This window comes from Peromyscus californicus, unplaced genomic scaffold (genome assembly GCF_007827085.1).
Source record: "Peromyscus californicus insignis strain IS unplaced genomic scaffold, ASM782708v3 Scaffold_13__1_contigs__length_99412109, whole genome shotgun sequence".
Classification (NCBI taxonomy): Eukaryota; Metazoa; Chordata; class Mammalia; order Rodentia; family Cricetidae; genus Peromyscus; species Peromyscus californicus.
This window is the reverse complement of record NW_026294424.1, coordinates 96,057,666-96,081,288: the sequence shown is the minus strand read 5'-3', so window position 1 is coordinate 96,081,288 and position 23,623 is coordinate 96,057,666. Positions and strand designations below refer to the sequence as shown.

General features: G+C 46.7%; 1 protein-coding gene across 8 annotated transcripts in view; it reads right to left on the bottom strand.

Annotated features, from left to right (window-relative positions):
* The window catches only part of Lrrc8d (leucine rich repeat containing 8 VRAC subunit D), a 116,274-nt gene that overhangs the window by 68,724 nt on the left and 23,927 nt on the right, over positions 1 to 23,623 (bottom strand). For 4 of the 8 annotated variants that reach the window (XM_052735621.1, XM_052735622.1, XM_052735625.1 and 1 more), the window contains one exon: positions 19,402 to 19,549. The exons of 3 other annotated variants lie outside the window; for them this stretch is intronic. The gene's annotated coding sequence lies outside the window, so the exon portion shown is untranslated. Of the gene's footprint in view, positions 1 to 19,283; positions 19,308 to 19,401; positions 19,550 to 23,623 lie in introns of those variants that run through there. One more of the 8 variants, XM_052735629.1, reaches the window with a different exon arrangement.

Here is a 23,623-nt window from a genome sequence, read left to right as displayed (position 1 = left end):
TTCTAAACAGCCAACTTTTATAAAAAAACAAATAGGAACAAGATCTCAAATACATCACCCATGAAATCATAGGAAAAAACAGCTTATCCAGTGGCAGGCAAGAGCAGGACGGTGGCTCAAAAGCTCTCCAAGCCTACACCGACAGTTTTCCCCATGACAGGCAGTAAGGGCCCAGAAACCATGAGGAGGAGCAGAAATGACAGCCGAGCTCAAGCTCTGGAACTCTCCCCGGATCTCCTTCACGTCTGTCTTCAGCAACAACTTGCTACAATGTACACGTTTGTGTTTCTTCTTACACAGCTTCTAAAACTGAGTCCACCCCCACCGTGGGGCCACATAAGTAAATGTAGGGGGTCATAGAACTGAGTCCACCCCCACCGTGGAGCTCACAAGAAATTTACCATGAACAATGATAGAAAATTAATTCAAAATCAAAAATACATCGAATCCACGGTACTTCAGGCAGCACAGGCTGACTCTGCTGGAGCTTTGGCTCTGAACACACAACACACACGTTTTGTATGACGTTTGTAATTCCTGTGCTGTCACACTGTGTAACATCAGCAAACACCTCCTGGAAGACCTCCCCTCACAGACGATCATGTATGAACTGCAGAGTTCCTACTGTCCATACATGAAATTGTCTGCCCTTAGAGAAAGGACAGCTCAATCACAGAAAACGGTATTTTCCCCCAGTCCTCAGCACATAAGTGTCTCCTTTGTCTATCTTTGAATGTTACTGTGTTAGAATGTCTGGTTTTAAAAACTGCTATTTGAGCTGCTGGCTTTAGTTTCACAAAAAACGTCACATGAATTTTTGTTTGAGGTAAGGACAGAATTTCCAACAATTCTTGAAATGTCCTTAAGCACACTTCTGTCTCTGTGCTATATAGTCATGAGGAGTGAACAGTAATCTCAAAATAGTAATAGATTCTGAAAAAACAATCAAGGAGAGGGGTGTAGAATGAGAAACTTCAGAAGCACAAAGCCGTGTGGAAGGAGGAACTGAATGGAGCTTTACAAATGCGTAATAAGCCACATGTCACTGTATTTCTCTTTTAAAGAGAAATAATAAGAATCAACCTTACTTTCTGACGGAGACACAGCTAGTGCCAGAGGTGTGTCTTCCTGGGCTGTTCCAGCATGAAGCTGTGACAGTCAGTGGTCTATACATACTCCATGACATGGAGTCCCACGTGGATGGACACTCTTCCTCCTGAAGTTTCGATTCTCTCTACTGCCTGCGCAGAATGGGCCCCCAGCAGCAGTGCTCTGAAGCCCAGCTTTGGAGATCTGCTCCTTGTCAGAAGCTAGCGACCCTGTCCATACTTCATCTGCCTTATCCCAGGAGATCATCTTTGGCAAATGAGGTTTCCCAAAGTAACTTCAAAATGGAAAATGAGGAATGTTGGAAGAATTTTTAAGAAAATCTAAACAAACAAACCAACCATTGGGGGTGGGGAAAGTCAGACACCTTAATCCTGCACTCAGGAGGCAGAGGCAGGTGGATCCCTAAATTTGAGGCTAGCCTGGTCTACATAGTAAAACCCTGTCTCAAAAATAAAAGCCAAATAACTGGACTTGTCCAGAAAAGTAAAGAGCTCTGGGGTTAGAGAACTCACAGAAGAAAAAGAGAGAAAGATGAAGTCAGGCAAGTCTGTCTTGTTAATCATTTCACGAGGGACGAGCTATGGCCAAATTTGTGTTAATCTTTTAAGTTTTACCATAAAAGGCTTAATCCATAATGTTACTGATTAAAGAGAAATCAGAGAGGGCAGAGGTTTTGATGTCGTCTACAAAAGCTTAATCTGCACCTTTTCTGTACCTTGGAATGGTGGAGGGTACGTCTTCCTGGAGTAGGACATCTGTAGGAGTGCCCGCCCAACATTGTGCCCAAATGGGAAGTTCACCTAATGAGCGACATTCAACTCAAACTCTTGGGCTCCATCCATAAAGTAAGAATAAAACTTGGGTGACTATATTTTGAAATTGTAAAATGTTCTGCTCTCCCAAATACACAAATTACCTACAAATTGACACTGAAAATGGAAAAGAATTTTAATCCAGAAAATATCTAAAATAGCTTATTTTATTACACTGGATGTAAATAAAGGCTTATAATGAGCACATTAAGCTTACAATTGTGAATAAGATTTTGAGGATCCTGCCAAAGTCATTTTTGTCATTTTAAAATTTTCACTCCGGTTTTCATAATGCACCATTTTAGTATCTGGAGTCCACACTGGGCCTCTGTGGCAACACAGACCACAAGCTCTCCTCCTTCAAAGAGCGAATGATTAGAACAGGCAGGGGAGCCACCGTGTAATAATGGATGAAAAGGTAAGCAGAAACGGTGCCCGCCAACCTTTCCCCAAGGGCGGTCATTAGAGCGTTATGCTTCACACACACAAGAGCAAAGGTGGGGGCCTGTCCCAGGCAGCTGCTCTCTGCGGGTGAGCGCACAGGCTGTAGATTACCCTGCTCCTCTGCACTGGATACAACAACAGGTTATCCCGCCCCCTCACGCCCTTAGCCCCAGCCTGGTTCTCACTGATTTTCACAGCTGCAAACAGCAGGTTGAAGACCAGGGAGAAAGCAATGGGAGCAAGGTCCCATGGCCCCCTGGGTAAGGCAGGGCAGTCCCCAGAACCTGCGCCCATGTTCCTCTGCCAACGCGACCCTCCGACTATCACATCGCTGTTCAGAAATGAGTATGAAGTCAAACTCGCTACCCTCACTCCCAGCTACTGAATAGTGTGATAGGATTTTATTACAAATAACAAAAACCTCATCAACATTTCAATATTCTCTTAAAGTACCCCAGGAACTCACTCACTTGTAAAATATCTACTGTGAAATTAAAATAAAGAAAAATTGCTACGTTCTGTTCATAATCCCTTAAATAGCAATTATTCATATATGTGAGCTCAGGCAATAGCTGTAGTACATGCTTGTCTATCACACATGAGGTCTTAGTCAATCTGGAATCCTTCAAAAGTAGTAACAATAACAACAGACAGTCAGCATTTGTCTGTTTGCATTAAGTGATGCTATTTTTCCTAAACCTTAGTTGGATCTGCTTTATATTAGAAACCCAAATAAATTCAGAAAATATAATGAATAATATCAGAACAACAGTAATCACAATCTTCTCAGACATTTCCTCTTCCTGATCTCTAGACAGCCTCACATCAGTCATTACTACGCCCACACCGTTCACAAGCAATCCCCCCACACCTGACTCCCTCACCAGGTTCATGCCAGCAAACCACCAGCTAGCTGCATGTTTATAAACAAAACCAAACAGCTCAAAGTTGTATTTGAAGAGCTGTGCTTTGTTGGGCGGCGGTGGTACATGCCTTTAATCCCAGCACTCAGGAGGCAGAGGCAGGTGGATCTCTGTGAGATCAAGGCCAGCCTGGTCTACAGAGTGAAATCCAGGACAGGCACCAAAACTACACTGAGAAACCCTGTCTCGAAACCCCCACCCCCCCCCCACCCCCCACCCCCCCACCCCGCAAAAGGCTGTGTTTTCAGGTAGCTTTGGAACATTCTCATTCGGCTCATTATTTTTCAAAAGAAGCACAAAGCAGTTCTGTACAGGGGAAAAAAAAAATCTCAATTATGCAGAAAGAGAGAGAGTCAGTGAACTCAGTTAAGAAACCTTCTCCTAATGCCTTGGAGCAGACTGATTCCCAAGTCATGCTTAGGGTCCTTCTTGCTATACAGGCTGAGAAGGAACAGGACAGATAAAACAAAAGGCAGCCAACTCCGTCTTCTTCCTGCCCAGAAAGTGGAAGTGATGTGAGCCTGTGTGCTCATCCCAAAGTCCAAACCGGCTGGGTGCAAATTTAGAACGCAGTCGATTCTTCTCAGTTCACTTCCTCGTGGTTTACCTCTTCAAGATGAAAAGAAGTGGGTTCATTTTGATAATAAATGTAACTGTTGGGTATTTTTAAAGCTCAGATAATACAGAAAGCTATATTTAAAAAAAAAGCAAAAATGATTCATAGGGCCTGAGAGAAGACTTAGCTCTTAAGAGAGCATATTGCTCTGGCCAAGGAACAGGGCTCAGTTCCCAGCATCCATTTGGGGCAGCTCACAATTACCTATGACTTCAGCTCCTGAGGATCTGACACCTCTGACCTCTTAGGGCACCAGCACTCACATGCACACGTACAAACACACACACACAATTAAGAGCAAATCTTTCTAAAAATCATCTATAATTTTACCCCTGAGCAATGACTACCCTTAATGTATTCATGGATATCCCTTCCAAACTCTATTCTGTGCCTATCACATATGGGTAATTATCTTTCCCTTTAAAAAGCAGAAGTTGGTGGCCAGCAGGATGGTTCAGTGGGGAAAGACAGCACTTGCTGTCTAAGTCTGACGATCTGATTTTGATTCCCAGAACCTGTGTGAAGGTGTAAGAGGAGAACTGACCCTACAGGATTACCCCGAACTCCATACATGCTCCTTGACATTCATGAGTGATGTACACACACACACACACACACACACACACACACTGGGTGGCGGTGGCACACGCCTTTAATCCCAGCACTCAGGAGGCACAGCCAGTCAGATCTCTGTGAGTTTGAGGCCAGCCTGGTCTACAGAGCAAGATGTAGGACAGGCACCAAAACTACACAGAGACACCCTGTCTCGAGAAACCAAAAGAAGAAGAGGAGGAGGAGGAGGAGGAGGAGGAGGAGGAGGAGGAGGAGGAGGAGGAGAAGAAGAAGAAGAAGAAGAAGAAGAAGAAGAAGAAGAAGAAGAAGAAGAAGAAGAAGAAGAAAAAAAAAAAAAAAAAAAAAAAAGAATCAACACTCACAACATGAGTATGGCCATGTCAAAGACCCTAAGGCCTCAAACCTATGGGAACAAGTTCTTCCCTTAATCAGGCTCGGCGGAATTGCAAGGCCTTTCCCTGGTCCAACTATGGATGCTGACAGTGTATGCAGAAAACACCAACCACAGCTTCCTCCTCCAGCATGATGACAGCTTACGATGGCTCCCTACAGGGACCCTACTGAGAGGAGCTAACCGATCCTCCATCAGCTTATTTAATAAAACTGCTGACTTTCCAAGGTGCTGGTATGTCTCCGTCAGAATGCACAGCCCACCGGATCCCAGCTTTTCTGTATCATGAGTCCATTATTTCTTCATTTCCCTTGTCCCAGTCAGGTCAACCCTAAAGCTGTGCAAGTCACTAATAATAATAATAATAATAAAATTGAGGTGGGGGGGTCAATCAAAAACTCTAAGGCCACCACTCAACACTTTTCAAAGAAATTATGGCAATACATGTTTGTAATCCCAGAGGCAGAGAGCACAAAGGACTGTCTGAACAATACAGTGAGAAACGACAAAACAAATAAACAAAAAACACCTAAGGCAGAAAAGGGGTAGCCAACATCAAATGCAACAGCTGGAGAGCAACCGCAAACACGGTAAGCGCTAACCCTTCACCACCGATCCCGCTGGATGTGAACGACTTGAATATACTTACATATATACGGTGCTGGTCAAGTAGGTAAAAAGAACTCTGTCCACAAGAAGCATACTAAATAGAAAGACTTGGGTCAAAAAGAAAGATTGAGAAATGGACGATAGCCCTGGCCACTTTGATCTCTGCTGTTACCTTTCTTCTCCTTTGCTTTCCAGGCTAGGGATGGACCAGAGCCTCGGGCATGCCACTCACGAGGCTGCATCCTGCTCTCTCTATCCTTTCTTGAGAGACAACACAAGGCGGGAATTTAGTCTCTTGAGAGCATAATCGCACAAAGTGCCAATTATCCGTACTATTCCCAGTATAAACCGTCTGACCTGTTACAGACCACGGACAGAACAGAGCACTACCACACATTACGAGACGAAAGATAACGATCATGAAATCTTGTCTCTGGAAATGAGTATTAATAAACACCCTATTCTTATCTGAAGATAAATAAATATACATACAGACTCACATATAATTACTGTCACCAACTCCATTTTTCAGTGGAGCTGAGGGTTTAAGCTGCTAACGGTTTCCTCCTGGAACAGCCATGAAACAGTTTACTGGGCTATCTAGAGTTTAAGTTCAAAGAGAGCCATGTCTTAGTTGCTGTTCTGTTCCTATGGAGAGACACCATGACCAAAGCAACTCTTGTAAAAGGGTATTTAATCAGGGGCTTGCCGATAGTTTCGGATGACCGTCCTGGCAGGGAGCACAGCAGCAGATGTGGTGCGGAAGGAGGAGCTGAGAGCTGCGTTCTCATCCCTAAGACAGTCAGAGACCAAGTGGCAGAAAGCAAGAGGGCGGGGGACTGGGCCTAGCATGGGCTGTTGAAACTCAAAGTCCACCCCTAGTGAACTGCTTCTTCCAACACCACCATACCTCCTAATCCTTCCAATCCTATCAAAGGTTTCTACAACCCGGGGACCAAGCATTCAAATGAGTCTATAGGGACCATTCTTAGTCAAACCACCACCACGCAGGAAGTCAGATGGTGGTCTGTTCTTCTTAAATGCCATGGCTAAGAAGGATATTTCCCCACTGAGGTATGCCACCCTCATCAGCTACATCTTAGAAACAGATTCCAGGACGGAGACAGCCAATGATGCCAAGACCATCTCAAGCACACTCAAGGCATGTTCCCAAGTTACACATACATCCTCATACTTCATGCCAAACCAATAGATAAACAACAACACTACCATTAGACTTGTCTTTCTGAGGTTATAGAAAGGACTGGAAAACTCCCATTGGGTGACCACGCTGGAATCTTTGATCCCCACTGCCCTGAGTTCACACTCAGGCTGCTTAGTTTATTTAGAGAAAGCATCTCCTTCCTGCTGTTTCTCAGGAAATGGGAGAACACATTTTGAGACGACGATTTAAGTTCAAGATGAAATGGTTTTCATTTTTAGACTATGCCTCACTTTGAAGAATATTTAATTATGGGGGGAAAATAAGAGTTTCAGACTCTAGATAACTGGAGTGGAGACAGAATAGTATCCCCAGCCTTAAAAGAGTGAATTCTGGAAAAACATTTCACTAAGTCTGTTACACCCTGTTTCTTCCTGTGAAGAATTTTCCAGGCACTCGGTTGTCTAACGGCGGAACGCGGTGGAAAGGAAGTGCCCAGGTTTCTGGGATCTCTGACAGTCTAAAGATTAGAGGCTTAATTGTGAAGAGAGTGTCCTGTCACCTTTGTAGCTTGTTAAGTTATTACAGTAATCTCCACAGCCACTTACCTGACCTGGACTCACCCCCTAATGCCAGCCCCACCCCTGGGGTGAGCTCCATTCTTAAAAGGTGGCTGCACAGTGAACCATGTCACACAAGACGGGCACAAACAGCCACAGCTTCACCCTCCTGTCTGTCTCCTTTCCTGGCTGTGACCTCTCCCCAGCTGACATCCAGGGCCACAAATTACCCCACAGCTGACCCGATCTTAAGCTGCCAACCCCCTAAGGACAGGGGCCTAAGAGCTACTGTGAGCAGAGGCTTGATTTGCTCTGATCCATTAGTTTTTTTTTTTTTCTAATGGTGTGCAAGTCTCCCTGGACTCCTGAGAGCTATAGGAGACGAGAAGACATAAAATCTAACTTCTTCCGCCACCAGACAGGAAAACTGAAGCCTCACGAGGTGAGTGATTTCCCTGCAGCTTGCACTCAAATTCCTTAACATTTGGTCTTTGGCTCCCCATCTTCTTGGTCCACCTTAGGTTCCTCCACATCACTAAACTCGACGCTCAGGCAAGGCCACAGTGTTCTGTTCAGAAGTTCACATGTTATCATAACACGCTGTCATCCAGGAAAGCCAATTTCACAGAACTGACAGGACCTTAAAGAACGGACAACTTGGGTGGGCAAGATGGCTCCGTGGGTAGAGGCAATCACCGCCACTTCTGAAGACCTCGACCGGAGAGACACATGGAGGGCGGGGAGAACCGGCTTCCTCAAGTTGTGCCCTGACCTCCACAACACACACATAATAAATAAATACAATAAAACAGATGCACAACTCTTGACCCTCCCTGACCCAGCGGCTCCTTTTCCTGAGGTAACTTCTGAATGTCTGTCTCAAGGCCCCTGGCTGCAGACTTCATCTGTTCCCTTGCTAATACCCTCCCAGCCGCAGGAGTGGATTTCTCAGCTTCCTTCCCCACCCACCTGCACATTCACCTACATTCACACGGAGCCCTCATCCTCTCTCCAGAGAACGGCTGTCCTGACTTCCTTCTAGGATAACCCCACCGTATGCTACTGAGCATGCCCCCAGTATACCTCAAACTTTTTCTGTAAATTATCCCCTCTCCTGCCCTTAATCGTATTTCTCAATCAACCAATCCACCATAAATGTTAACCACCCATGCTTTTAACCCCAGCTCTCAGGAGGCAGAGGCAAGCACATCTCTGTGAGTTAGACCTAGCCTGGTCTACAGAGTGAGTTCTAGGCCATCCAGAAATACATACCGAGCTCCTGCCTCAAAAAAACCAAAGGGGAAAAAAAGTAGCAGTCATCGTCATCATGTGCATCACAAACAAGGATGGACATGTACCCACACACTCAACCTCGGCTCTCTCAACCCTGCTTCTCATCTCCTATTTTTCTTCACCTGAGTTAACTTTACAGGTAACTCTTCTAACGACCAACTAAACACGTGACCAAATCTAGTCACCTCTGTTCTCTTCACTAAAGACGTTGCCGTGTCCCCTGATGACCCAGCAGCTAGCTGCTCCCCATTCACAACCTGGGTGACCTGGCTGTTTACCGAGCTTCAGACACCGTGGACGGACAGGACAGTAAGCAATTCTTTCACGGAGGTTATTGTAAGGATTATATGACTAAGGGCTCTCTGCTTGCTCACTTAGTCTTTGACCCTTTGGCCATGCCTGGAGGATGTCAAGTACGTTTGTGGCTATGCCGGTCTGTTCCAGCCATGGGTACCTGGCCTGTCTTCACATTCTTCCCAGGGCCCACACTTCTCAATGCCCTACAGACACCCCAGCTTCACGTCAAACAGGACCAGGAAGGGGATGGCTCAATAGGTCAGGCCACATGCTGCCAAGTGGCATAACCTGAGTGCAGGCCCCCTGGCACACAGAAGATGGAAGAGAACTGACACCTGCAAGCTGCCCCTTGACCTCCACATAGACGCTGTGGAACACGAGACCCCTACCTCCCACCCACTCAATAAATACGTGTAAAAAAGGGCTTTAAACCAACTCACCATGCTCTCCCAACTTGTCCTCCTTTGGTTTTCTGTCCTCACCAATGACACCTCAGTGACAGTTTCCAATCAGAAAACTCTCTTTGCTCTTCTTCCTTCCTTCCTCCTCTTCCATTTTCTACCTAACCAGAAATCAGTTCTTTCTCCTAAATATTTCTCCAGTCTGTCCTCTCCTTTCTGTTCCCATCACTTCAGCTGAAGACCACATTATCTCTGCTGCATCACCTTGGACCACTGCAGCACCCTGGACCTCTGCTTCGGTCCCACACCTTAAAAAAATAAACTGAGCATTTCTTTAAGGTCTGAGATCCCACAATGCTGTTGGGATGAAGCCCACACGTCCAGAACGGCACGGAGGACCCGAGGCACTAGCGCAGAGCCTCTCTGCTCTCCTCAGCACGCCCGTCTCATCCCAGTCACAGCCGTGTCACACGGGGTCTGCATCTCTAAACTACGGCCGCTCCACCAGGACAGCTCTGTCCTGCTCAGCCTGGGAGCTGACGTTAGCGCTAAACACCACACCGCCTCCTCTTGGAGGGATTCTCGTCCTCACAAACAGGAACCACAAAATCAGAGTCTTTGTGTCCTGTCCTGTCCCCCGTCACGGTGTCCTGTCCTCCGTCACCCGTCACGGTGCCCTGTCCTGTCACCCGTCACGGTGTCCTGTCCTCCATCACCCATCACGGTGCCTTGTCCTGTCACCCATCACGGTGTCCTGTCCTGTCACTCGTCACGGTGTCCTGTCCTGTCACCCATCACGGTGTCCTGTCCTCCGTCACCCGTCACGGTGTCCTGTCCTCCGTCACCCGTCACAGTGTCCTGTCCTGTCACCCGTCACGGTGTCCTGTCCTCTGTCACCCGTCACGGTGTCCTGTCCTGTCACCCGTCATGGTGTCCTGTCCTGTCACCCGTCACGGTGTCCTGTCCTCTGTCACCCGTCACGGTGTCCTGTCCTGTCACCCATCACGGTGTCCTGTCCTGTCACCCGTCACGGTGTCCTGTCCTCTGTCACCCGTCACGGTGTCCTGTCCCGTCACCCGTCACGGTGTCCTGTCCTGTCACCTGTCACGGTGTCCTGTCCCATCACCCGTCACGGTGTCCTGTCCTGTCACCTGTCATGGTGTCCTGTCCTGTCCCCTGTCATGGTATCCTGTCCTGTCACCCGTCACGGTGTCCTGTCCTGTCAAGGTGTCCTGTCCTGTCACCCGTCACAGTGCATTCTAGTTACACGTGTGTCTTAAACTCTTCAGTCTGGTCACTGGTGCATGTGTCTATCTTGTGAGCTAAATTCTAGATAGTGGTTTATGTGCCTGTTCCTGTTTTCTGAGTTCAGGTGCTTTTAGATTCTCTATTTTATACTCCAAACTTAACACAGTGTCAGGTATACAAGAGCTAAAAAGAAGGTAGGGAAGGAAATGAGATTTAATGGTTTGGAACTTGGCAAATACCTGTAGAATGATGAATAGTTTGGGTGCCAATTATATTAGGATAATGAATACGAGGGGGTCAGTAGGAAAGGGGGGTCTGGCGACTGATGAGCGTAGCAGAGAAGAATCTGAACACAAAATGGGAACACCGATGTTGATGAAGTCCTCCATAAGTGCTAAGGGTCATTATAATCACTCAGCCAAATAGATAGTAAATCCGGTTCAAAGCACATTAGTGGGGGGAACAATTCTAACAGAGGGACTGGCTTTATCTGTCTAAGCAGATTCTGGAGTCAGAACATTGACTGTTATAATTTTATCATGCTTAATACAAGCTTCGTCATTGTCAGTAATTAAATAAAAACTGAAACTCTCTCTTATATTACCTTCAGAAGTACAGACACAGGGTTGGGTGTAGCTCGGCTGGTAAAGCCCTGTGTTCAAACCCTGGCACAGCACTAACTGGGCATGATGGCTCACACTTAGCCCCACTCTTGAGCAATGGAGGCGTAAGGACCAAAAGTTCAAGGTCATCTTCGGATGTATCAGGAGTTTGAGGACAGCCTGGGCTACATGAGATCCTATTTCAAAAGAAAAAAAATTAGGGCCAGGAGTGGAGGCACAAGCCTTTAATCCCAGCACTTGGTAGGCAGAGGCAGGCAGATCTCTGAGTTTGAGGCCAACCTGGTCTACATACTGAGTTCCAGAACAGCCAGAGCTACACAGTAAGACCATATCTCAAACAATCAAACAAACGATTAAACAAAAACTATGATCTATAATTCATATAACCCTAGAACAGATGGGAAAGGACACCACCATCTTTGGCCTATAGTATCCTGTCATGCAATATTCAGCAAGATCAAATTTATTTATTTAGTTATCTCCAATTTATTTATATTAAAAAACCCAAGCAATGTACATTGTACTTTGTCCTGGAATACAAAAGCTTACTTATCAAATAAAATAATGTTGTATTCTGTGTGATATAAAATGGAGAAATGAGACCCTGTGAACTGAGAACACACCCGAGCAGGGGAAACCTGGAGCAAACCAAGCTGAAATGGATGCTGTTTCTCCAGTCATAAAGAGACATCTATAATTAACAGGCTTTCAAGGGTATGCACCCAAGTATTACCACATCGTACCTCATAAAACATTCAAAACCACCCAAGCTACACAAGCTCACAAACAGCACTGAAGAAGAAAGAGAACCCTCCAAAGTGAGCCACCACTGCCCTGCGATGACGAGGACTAGCGTGAAAGAAAGTCACCGCCGCCAACAGGCGAGCAGGGACACAGAGAGGTAATGCTCGAAGGAACCTGCCATCAAAGTAGAAAACGTTCCATATCAGTAGATCCATCTAGAAAATGTACTGATCTGTGCAAAGAATTAAGACGCCAGCTGTGGCTACAGCTTAATTGGTAGAGTGTTTGTCTGGCCTGCACAAAGCCCTGGGTTTGATCCCCGGCACTACATGGGCCAGGCATGGTGGAACATGTCTGTAATCCCAGCACACAGGAGGTGGGAACAGGAAAATTAAAAGTCCAAATTTATTGCTGGCTACAAGCTGGAGGCCAGCTGTGGATACAACAGAGCCTGTCACAAATAAAATAAAATAAAGACGTACAAACAAAAGCCAGAAGACTGCTTTAAAACAGTCTCAGGACTGGGTATATATAGTTCAGAGGGAGGAGGCTTGCTGTCACGTGGAGAGTCCTTGGTTTAATCCCCAGTATCACAAAAATCTAAAATAACAAATTTAAACCATGTGTGACCTTCTTAACTTACATCAATATGTCAATTATGTTAACAAGATTAAGTTATATAAATGTACCTGTAACAATGAAACAGTGTATTGAAGGCCCAAGAACACACAAATAAGTGAAGTGAACAGAATCCCTGCTTCTACAATGGCCACAGGACCAGAGTGTAGAATGGATTCCATGATAAAGAATTTTGAGGGAAATTATTCAAAATATGACCCTTTAGAATAAAAACGGGTTCGTGATAAACTGGGCCAGGTGGCACCCATCTGTAACCCTAGCACTCCAGAGGTATGGGCAGTAGGGTCAGAAGTTCAAGGACATACCCAGCTACATGCCAACTCTGAGGCTAGCCTAAGCTAAAGGAGCCTCTGCCCCTCCCCGACACCTTTTTTTTTTGGTTTTTCCTGAGACAGTTTCTCTGTGTTTGGGCTGTCCTGGAACTCACTCTGTGGACCAAGCTGGCCTCAAATTCAGAAAGATTTGCCTGCCTCTGCCTCTTGAGTGCTGGGATTAAAGGTGTGTAACACTACCACCAGGCTGAGACTGTGTGTGTGTGTGTGTGTGTGTGTGTGTGTGTGTGTGTGTGTGTGTATGTGTGTGTGTGTGTATGTGTGTGTGCATGTAAGCAGATGCACTTCTACAAAGTAATGAGACATACGCACATACCTAGCCACAGATACAAACACACATTATTAAATACAATAAAATATTTTTAAGGAGCAACAAAGGATAAATTTATAGAACATATCAGATACTCTAAAAATTCTTTCAAGGAAAGGGAAGACGCGGCAGAGAAAAAGGAGATGCCAAAGACATGAAAAGATACTCAGGGCAGTTAATTAATGAAGAAATCTCAAAAATCCCACAAAAAGTCAAAATTAAACTATGAGGTCCAATTAAAGCCCGTTAGTAACCACAGGATATTTGTTAGTAAAATAAGCCATTATGGTTCCTAGATTTTATAGACATAAAATCATTTGTTTATTTATGATATAGAAAAAGTGGCCCTATCTAGAAAGATAAACGGTGCTAATGGGGAGGGGCAAGAAAAGGGAGGATGGTGGTGAGGAGGAAATGCTCAACAGACAGTCTTGAAGATGAATCTCTGAATCTCTGAGTCCAAGGCCAGCATGCTCTACAGAACAAATGAGACCACTCACCCAAAAAAAAAAAAAAACCCAAGTCATTATGGGGCATTGATGGAGATAAAAACTTGACATTTACACAATAACATTAGCACAACCATGTGTAATACCACTTGCACACAACTGTATCAAAAAACTCACCCGACTGGACAGATGGCTCAGCATTTAAGAGCAGCACCCACAGGGTGGCTCACAGTCACCTGTAACTCCAGTTCTGGGGCATCCAATGCTCACTACTGGCCTCCGTGAGCACACGCACAAGTGGTACACACTCAACCGGACACACACACAAAAGCAGTGAGTCTTTAAAACAATGAGGCCAATAACTCTATACACCCTGGCTCCTTAGAGAAAATAGAAATACATCTATGAAAATCAAAACAATTTACAAAAACATCAGCACCCTCACAAGTCTCTCCCTAACATCTGCACACTCGCAAGGTTTGAACTTAACCTTCACAGAAAAGGCAGGTCAGACGAGACAAACCAGGATCACTGCTTTCTACAGGTCAGGGTAAGGAGAGAGAGAGAGAGAGAGAGAGAGAGAGGAGAGAGAGAGAGAGAGAGAGAGAGAGAGAGAGAGAGAGAGAGAGAGAGAGACAGACAGACAGACAGACAGACAGACAGACAGACGGAGGCAGGGAGGAAGATGTTTAAGACTGGGACCTGCACAAATCTGGAATAGGCCAGGGTTTGTCTATATAAGTCACAATCTAAGCCTGCCTCCGTTTCTTTTCATAAACAGGGTCATTACCCAGCATGCATAGTACCAAGAGAACTACAGAGCATCCACAAGTGTCTGGAAAGTATATGAGGTATTAAATAAATAGGGGACACACACACACACACACACACACACACACACACACACACACACACACACACCGCAAGGTCCCAGTGTGTAGTCCAGGCCAGCACCAAACTCTCATTCTCCTGGGCAGTAGCACAGCAGTCACCATGCCTGGCCTCACATGTTTTGTTTTGTTTTTTAACTAGATAAAGAACTTCATGTACTAACCCTAGCAGACTTCACTGACCCACTAGGCACTGACAGAATCGTCCTAACAGCCAGGGAGACGGATTCAAAACAAATGTCCACGTTTTCCCCACTGCAGAAGACACAAATAACAGGACCTTCTCCACATGCTCATCACACACTGTAAAGACTAAGGGTGAGACACTCTTGGTTTCTGGGAAATGAACACAAGGCTGGTATGGAGGCAGCAGCAGCTAAAACAGCAGTGATGGTGTGTGTCCGAGTCCTGGCAAATGCAAGGAAGGGAAGCTCACTGGGGGATGGGGATAAGAAGAAATCCATCACCTATGGCTGAGTAACTATGAAGATTTCAAAATTAGGAAACAAGATTAGACCGGAAGTCAGGACTTTGCACATCACCATTCTAATGTCCAATGATGAGGAAAAAAATCGCACCCAGGAATCCTTACGGTTTGAGGAGCAATGTACTATGGACGTCGTCCACCTCCTCACCACTTTCAGTCCGGAGCAGTTTTACTTTGGCCCTGAATTGGATTAAGGTCCTGGCAGGATCCCATACCCCGAATCCCTGCCCCATACTCAGAAGTACAACTATGTCACAAACACACACAGCTCGTGGTCACTACTTCACGCCTAGTTGAGTAATATTAAGTAACTTTCTCACCAGAGATGCAAAAATAAAACTCTAAATAAATCAAGACCTCTGAAATCTATTAGTAAATTAAAAGCATCCTGATTTTTTTTAAGAGTTGAGAACCAATGCAGTACAATTTCCGACAGAGACAATAATTTTTACTTTATAATCCGCATGAAGAAAGGTAAGAGGGTTTTGAAACAACAAAAACCTTAGCTTGCACTGATCTCCACGGCAAATCTCCTCTTGATCGCTAACTTCTCCTTGGCATTTAACATCAAAGCCAGCCACCCTTCACTCTCGGCCTCTGCTGCAAGAGGCAGACCCGCTTCTCGAGCAAGTACTCCACACAGACGGAAACAGCAGTGCCTGGCCCGAAGGAAACCTGGATGTATCGATTCATTTTTCCCTTAAGAAAGAAACAAAAACCTCACGTTTCCTCTACTGCCCTTTCCCATCTTCTCCCTGACGTTCTGACGAAGTATCACAGTCAGGACTTTAGTCTGCTAAAGATACCAGTTACTGAAAGGAAGGACAAGTTGTTCGTGCAGCATTTCCCAAAGAAAATGGACCACAAATTTTAATTAGTGTCTTTCTAGAGATAATATAAATACTCCAGTTAAGCAAAGCCAAGATAATAAAATAAACTTATTTCCACATAGGAACTTTGGTTTTTGAACAGACGCTTTCGTGTATCCCAGGTTGGCCTCAAACTCACTATGTAGCTTAGACAGTCTCTACCTCTCCAATGCTGGAATTATAGACGTGCATCACCACACGCACGCTACACAGAACTGGGAATCAACCCTAGGGCTTCTTGGACAGTATACAAGCACTCTGTCAACTAAGCAGCCCCTTCTAGGGACTATTAAAAAAAAATTCATGTCTTTTTGTTGTTGTTGTTTTGTTTTTTTGAGACAGGGTTTCTCTGTGTAGTTTGGAGCCTTTCCCTCTATAGCCCAGGCTGGCCTCGAACTCACAGAGATCAGCCTGCCTCTACCTCCTGAGTGCTGGGATTAAAGGCATGAGCCACCCCTGCCTGGCTTAAAATTTCATGTCTTAATGTGAAGTTTGGTGAGTTTACCCTTGGTTTTCTGTAATGTGAACTTCTCAGTGGATGAGTCGGGAAATGTGTCACGCCCAATGGGCTGCAGGAAGAAGCACACACACACCAGGTATGAACTGACTGACTTCTGGAGAGAGGAAGAGAGGGTTCTCTGTAATCCTGAAAGGTTGCAGAGAGCTGACCTAACTCCCCGAAGGGGTGACCACTCACTGACACCTGAGACGAGACGCTGCAGATGAAAACACACCGTGTGAACACGCTCATGTGAACACAACCAGACCTAGTGACGGACACCGAAGAGGTGATGCCTCAAGCTGGAAGCCACGTCTAAAGAGAGAAGAAGGAGAAAGACGAACTGGGGGACGGCTGACCCTGGGTGCGGGCTCCTCTTTTGGACTAACAAAGGCCCACCTGATTTAGCATCGCTCTCTCTGAGGCAGCAACTTCCCAGACTACCCAAGAGTCGAGGGCCATAAACCCAAGACCCTGTCTAAGACCCAGCATCACCGCTGACTAACACGGCCACTGAACCTTCGTTCTCTCCGAGAACGACTGCTTCACCTCGCTGTTGCCGGAACCCGCTGATTACACGCTAAGATACAGAAAGGAGCCCTGCAAACTGAAGGACGCCTAAAGGCTGTATTACTTCTAAGTTTAAACTCTACTGAGGGGGACTGCAGAGATGGCTCAGCGGTTAAGAGCACCGCCGCTCTTCCAGAGGACCCGGGTTCAATTCCCAGCACCCACATGATGACTCACAACCATCTCTACTAACTCCAGTTCCAGGGGATCTGAGGTCTTCTGCTGACTTCCACAGGCACCTGGCAGACACACAGTGTACATACATACACGCATGAAATAAAATAAATCTTAAAAACAAAAAACTCTACTGAGGTAGGAATATACCCTGCCCGAACAGGGCCAGATTGGGAGGTTCAGAAAAACTAGCCCACCATATCTTAAAGCAGAGTGACCGAGAGAAGGCAAGCAAAGTCCTCAAGCAGTTAATAAACCTGAAGACAGTGCATATACCTGGATATAAAAATATGAAAAATAATATAGCCATATGGATCCTTCAGAAATATCTTTTTGTGAAATCATGTGTAGCTGAATGAGGTTTTGCTTAGCACACACAAGGTCCTGAGTCCACTCCTCAGCAGAACTTAAAAAAAAAGGAGAGAAAGAGAAGAGGTGGGGGCTTCTTGGATAGCTTATTTTTATTCTGAAGGTGTATCTGGAAAAAGAAGAGGCATAAATACAGATATATACAATTCAATTCAAACCTAAGTCAAGGCATATCTATCTAACAAGGAGGAAATTAACTGCTCAGTCCATTAAAGAAATATTTTGGCTACTGCTACTATATTGTACAAATTGCCGACATTTTTAAGGTGCTCAAAATATCTACATTTAAGGAGATTAATGTTCTGGGACTGGCTAAGTGGCTCAGCATGTAAAGGCACTTGCCACCAAGGCTGATGACCTGAGTTGATTCCTTGGACCCACACAGTGGAAAAGAGAAATGACTCCTGCAAATGTGTGCTGTGCTGGGTGTGAGCACACACACACACACACACACACACACACACACACACACACACACACACACAATAAATAAAAACTATAAAAATGTTTAATCGTTGAATGTTCTGAAGAATCACTGAAATGAGGTGATATTATCATTGAAATAGTCTCCCAACTGTTGATACGAAAAAGAAGTTGGGCACAAACTTCCTGGCCTTTCTGGGAGTTTTCTTTAAAGCAAAATGAATTATGCAAAAATATATTTTGCTGTAACAATTTCAGGATTAGAATGATATAGCTATTAGAATGATATAGTTAGGCTGGGTGTGAAATTGCAAGCCTTTGATACCAGCATTTGGAAGGCAGAGGTAAGCAAATCTCTGGGCTCTGGGCCACTCAGTGCCAGATGGTGAGACCCTGGTTTCCACTGCGTGGCATGGATTTAAACTCAGTCATCCGCCCGCCTCTTGAGAAAGCATGGTTGCCCAAAAAGATGAAGGACTGGAGTGTGCGCAGAAAATGACCCTCCGTTTGGCAGAGTCCCACTTCCCTCGTGCCATTTGCTCACACTGCAGCCTCCAAAAGAAGTAAGAAGTTGAGACCGACTTCTACACTGCGCAAACATTTAACTTATCATAATACCATCCCATCAAACTGTCTTCCCAGCCAAGGTGGTTCCCTAGCGTCCCTCCTCAACACAGCCATCTCCCTCCCGTGGATAAATAAAGGCAGTCAACTAAGGCCAGGCTGCCTCCTCTAGGGAAGAGCATCTTCAGAAAAGAAGGTACAAAGTCTATGGTGGCATAAACCCACCTGTTCCCGAGCATTTTATTAACACCTGGATTCAAACAAGGCAAGGTTAGGGAGTTATAGCTACCTGGTGAGTTTGGGAAAAGGCAACCTCTAGTTGAGCTTGGTGACAACTGGAATTTAATAAATTAAAAATGTCTGGCTCATATTTATAAAGCACCATGTTTCCACACAGTGAAACCACAGCAGAGGTAACAAGCCAGACACCAGACTAAACACCTCAGAACTCACTGCTGTCGTTCATTTGTGGTCCCTACTTTTCCGGTGTGTGTCTGCACTACCAATCCCCTCAGTTTGTGAAGGGCCTGGCTCTACCGGCAACCCACCTCCTCCGCTTCCCAGCCGAGCTGCCAAGCCTCTCTTCGCCCAGAGCTCAGCAGTTTCCTCCTTTCTTCTCCACTTTTCCCCCCCTCACACCAACTTCAGCAACACCCAACAGTCCCAAGCTTCCCAGAACGGTATTTAGACAGCCTCGGGCCAGGGAGTGAGGGACAAAGAGCAGCTGCTCCGGGCAGCAGCTGGAGAGGGTGGTGAGGGCAGCTGGGGACTCCAGGAGGCCGCCCAGACAGCCCCAGGGCAGCCCAGGGACCAGCCCAGCCCGGAGAGCGCCAATCTAGGGGAGCGCGTCCAGAGGTCCCCCAACCGCGCAGCCCGGAACCTTCCTGGCCTGTTCCACACACCTGGGCGGTGGCGACAAAGTGCTAGAGACTCCTGGGGGAGGACACAGTGGCAGGGACAGGCGATCAAGAAAGTCCCGGCGAGCAAAGACCCCTGGCCTTCCCGCCCCAGCCCGCACACCTGGACCAGGTGGCCACCCTGCTCCCTCAGGGCGCTCTCGAGGACTCGGCGGCTGCGGGCGGGCTCCGGGGGCTGGAACCGCGGCGACGCGAGACTTCACTCCTCCATCCTGGGAGCCGGCAGCACGTTACAGTCAGCAGTGCACTTCCTGTTTCAAAAAGAGCGAGAGAGTGTGTTGGCCGAGGGGGGCGCGGAGCAGCCGCCCAGCAAGCCAGCGTGCGAGCGAGCGAGGGGCAGCGGTTTGCATAACCGGCCATCTAGCCTGCGACTGCCCCGCCGGGGTCCGCACCACCCGGCTGGCTTCCCCGGGCCCGGCCTCCCCCTGCCGGCCGCGGCTCCAGTCCTCCGTTCCAGTCCGAGCTGCAGGACGCACCTCCCTGCCTGCCGCGGACTCCACCGCTCCGGGCTCCCTCGCGGTGGGCAGCCGGCACTTGGCCTTCGCTTCCCTCCAGCCTCCTCGCCTCCCCTACCCTGCCTCAGCCTCCCAAGAGAAGAATCACCTCCGGGAAGGTGTAAAGACAAAACCCGAGCTTTGCCCGGGGAGAGGGAGGCTGCGAGTATGCAAATCTGGGAAGTTCGGCGCTACATCCCAGCAGATCCACGCGCAGTAGGGAGCTAGCTTCAGGATGGGAAATTACTTGTCTTGTGCTGACTCAAGAGAGAAGCGTGTGCACAGCAGCCGCAGCAGAGCTGTCACGAAGTGGGGGTGGGGGGTGGGGGTGAGCACCCCGCAAATATGCTGAGTTCCTCCTGGGGTCTCCATTCAGATCAAGGGGATCGTCAGTCCATTTACCAGATACTACCCCCCACCCCCACCGCCAACATAACCCTAAACTTTTCTTCTATGTGATTACGAATCACAGAAAAGTTCTGAGACCACGTTCATTTTGGTCGAACTCCGACTTGATTTCCTTTTCTGTTAAGTTTTTAAATGTATTTATGGCGGGGGAGGTGGGCGGCGCATGCGTGCCACAATGCACGTGTGGCGGTCGGAGGACAACACTCAAGAGGCAGCTCTCTCCTTCCACCACGTGGATCCTGGGGCTCTACCTTAGGTGGCAGTTAGGCTCGGTGGCAAGTGTCTTTACAGGCTGGCCCTGACTTAAAGGAACGTCAGAGTAGTAAAACTAAGGTACACGTGGAGGGTGGGGGTGGGGTCGCGGCGGGAAGTGACACGGCAGTAAAGGCACTTGCCACCAAGCCGGAGACCTACTTGGTGGAAGGAGAGAACCAATTTCCATAACTGTGTGCCAGGGCGCACAAGTGCCCACATGCACAGGAATAAATAACTGTAATTTTTTTTTTAATTTGTGAAAATGTAAGCAGGTGGTTCCAAATCTACCAGAGTCAAGGGTTTGCCAGTTTGGGAAGCTGGCCAGAGTTTGCATCCTACCTGCCCCTGGAACCTCTCAAGCAGTGGGCATTTAACAGATGGTTGTGGCATCAGCCTGTTGGTCTCAATAAGCTGGCCTTGTTTCCAAACCCCAAACAGAACAGAAACAATACATTTGTTTCCAAACCCAAAACAGAACAGAAACAATAAACTCTTGATTATTCTGTATCAAAAGCTAAGCTCTGGCAGTTGTAAGAAACTGGTGCAAACTGAAGTCCTACTCAGTGCTCGACAGATCTCATCTTACTCCCTTCTAGGTCCTACGATCTCCCCGCAGATCTGTAAAAACCTTGCTCCCATATTCCCAGAGGAGGAAGCAGGGTCAAGAAGTTAAGTAACCGACCCGATGTCTCGGTTACAGAGTGGTCCACTGGAGAGTTGGATACAGGTTTTTGCTAAGTATAAAATCTGGGTCATTTCCTCTACACTCTAAATTCCTAAGACAATAGTGAGTTCTAGGGGAAAAGTCAAGCCAAGACCATCTGGGATCCATCCCTTGTCTCAGAACGATGCTGCAATTCTGTGCTCCCACTGTGGAGTGCGCTGGGGTTTTCACCCACCTGATTTTGCAAGTACCTTGGTGACTCAAGCAGGGGATATGGTCTGTGCTGGCTCTGTGAGCCTTTTCAGAGTTACTTGGTAGCAGAGGTTCAAGAGGTTCTGATGGCCACTCACGTGCCAAGGTACAAAGTCTGTCCAGTGCAGAACCCAACTTGCTAATATTTGTCCCGTGAATTCCTTTTTGTCCATTGGGGCAGTTTTTAAAAAGCCAAATGCTGTCTTTCAAAACTGAATCCCTGCCTGAAATTTTTAGGAAAATAGCTGTCCGTGTCCTGCTGTCCATTTCCTTCCATGTTAGCACTTATTTCGGGCTCATCTGTCCACAGCATGTAGCTATCACTCTCCAGGCACAGGCTAAGAAATGAAACATCTCTTTAAAAGTGTCCTGGCAACAATGGTATTCCAGACACCTACTAAGAACACAAATTGCGCCGGGTGGTGGCAGTGGTGCACATCTTTAATCCCAGCACTCGGGAGGCAGAGCCAGGAGGATCTCTGTGAGTTCCAGGCCAGCCTGGTCTACAGAGTGAGTTCCAGGAAAGGCTCCAAAGCCACACAGAGAAACCCTGTCTCGAAAAAACAAAAACAAAACAAAACAAAAGAACACAAATTGCATCTCTCCGGCCCCACCCTTCCCCTTCACACACTACAACAGCACAGACTGGAGCTGTAGGGAACACAAATGAATTCAAATATGGCAGAGACTGGGCAGAGGGACCACAGGAATCCCTCAAGCAGTCAGTCTAGGGAGGGCTTATTACTGAAATTTTCCGAGTGGAATTCTTTTAGGCCCTGCTCTGCCCACCAGCTTCCCATTGCTGAAGCTGACACATCCCAGCTCTTCAATGCTTTTGACAAACTTAATGCTTCTTCCCAAAGGGCTACCCACCACTTCTCTGCCCCAAGGTCCCCAGTGAGGGGGGAATTCGGAAGGCATTAGCTCAGCATTTCCTGCAGCTTAAAACCTGTCAATAATCATCAGCTAAAAGCAGGATGGCACATTCCTTTAATCCCAGCATTAGGCAGAGGCAGGCAGATCTCTGTGTGTTCAAGGCCAGCCTGATCTACAAAGTGAGTTCCAGGACACCCAGGAACCCTGTCTCGAAAAACAAGAAAACACAAACCATTAGCAGCAGCAGCAGCTTTAAAGGATATAATTTCACTTTTCAAACATCTTCTCCAGTCACTCACTGTAACTCTGACAGTCCATAGGGTAATCGCTGAAGAAAAACAACTTTTGTTGTTGTTGTTGTTGTTGACAGGGTTTCTATGTGTAGCCCTAGCTGGCCTGGAACTCACTCTGTAGACCAGGCTGGCCTGGAACTTGCAGATCTGGCTGCCTCAGTCTCCCAAGTGCTGGGATTAAAGAAGTTCATCACCGCTCCTGAAGAAAAACATAACTCCGAGAAAAAGGCAAGGAGGGCCTGGAGAGATGGTTCATCAGGGAAGAGCACTGGATGTTCTTGCAGAGGACACAGGTTCAATTCCCAGCACTCACACCGCGGCGCTCAACCACCTGTAACTCCAGGGGCTCCACTGCCCTCTGCTGGCCTCCTCAGGCACGAGGCATGAACATGATACAGGAAGATACATGTAGACAAAACACACATATAAAATAAAACTTAAAAATATTTTTTAACAATTCAGACACACACCCTCTTAAAGGAAGACTAGGTAGATATTTTGGTCAGTACAATGTTTACTGTGTAAGCATGAGTACTGAGTTCCAGTCTCTGTACCATGTAAAAAGCCAGGCATGGTGATGTGAGGGTATAATCCCAGAGCTGGTGAGTTGTAGACAGGAAAATACTTGGGACTCCCAAGTCACCCAGCCTGACAGAGTCAGTAAACCCCAAGTCCCTTGAAAAACTTTCTCAAAAAGCAAGGTGGATGCCCAGTTGACCTCTGACCCCCACATGTACGTACCTGCATGCAAACACACATACCTGCATGCCAAAGAGAAACAAACAGCAAAGAAACATAACCATATTGCCTCACAGAGCCTTAATTTCTATGTGAGCTCACGAGATCACACCATCTTGCTTTTCAAAATCGCCCCTAGTTGTGAGACATTTAGTCATTAATGTAAGAACAGTAGCCACACCTCCCCTAGATCTGAGACATTCAGTCATCAATGTAAGAAGTCAACAGTAAGCCACACCTCCCTTAGTTCTGAGACATTCAGTCATTAAGTAAGAAGTCAACAGTAAGAGCTGGGTGATAACACTATGATACACAGATCCCACTGAATACAACCGTCATCAATGT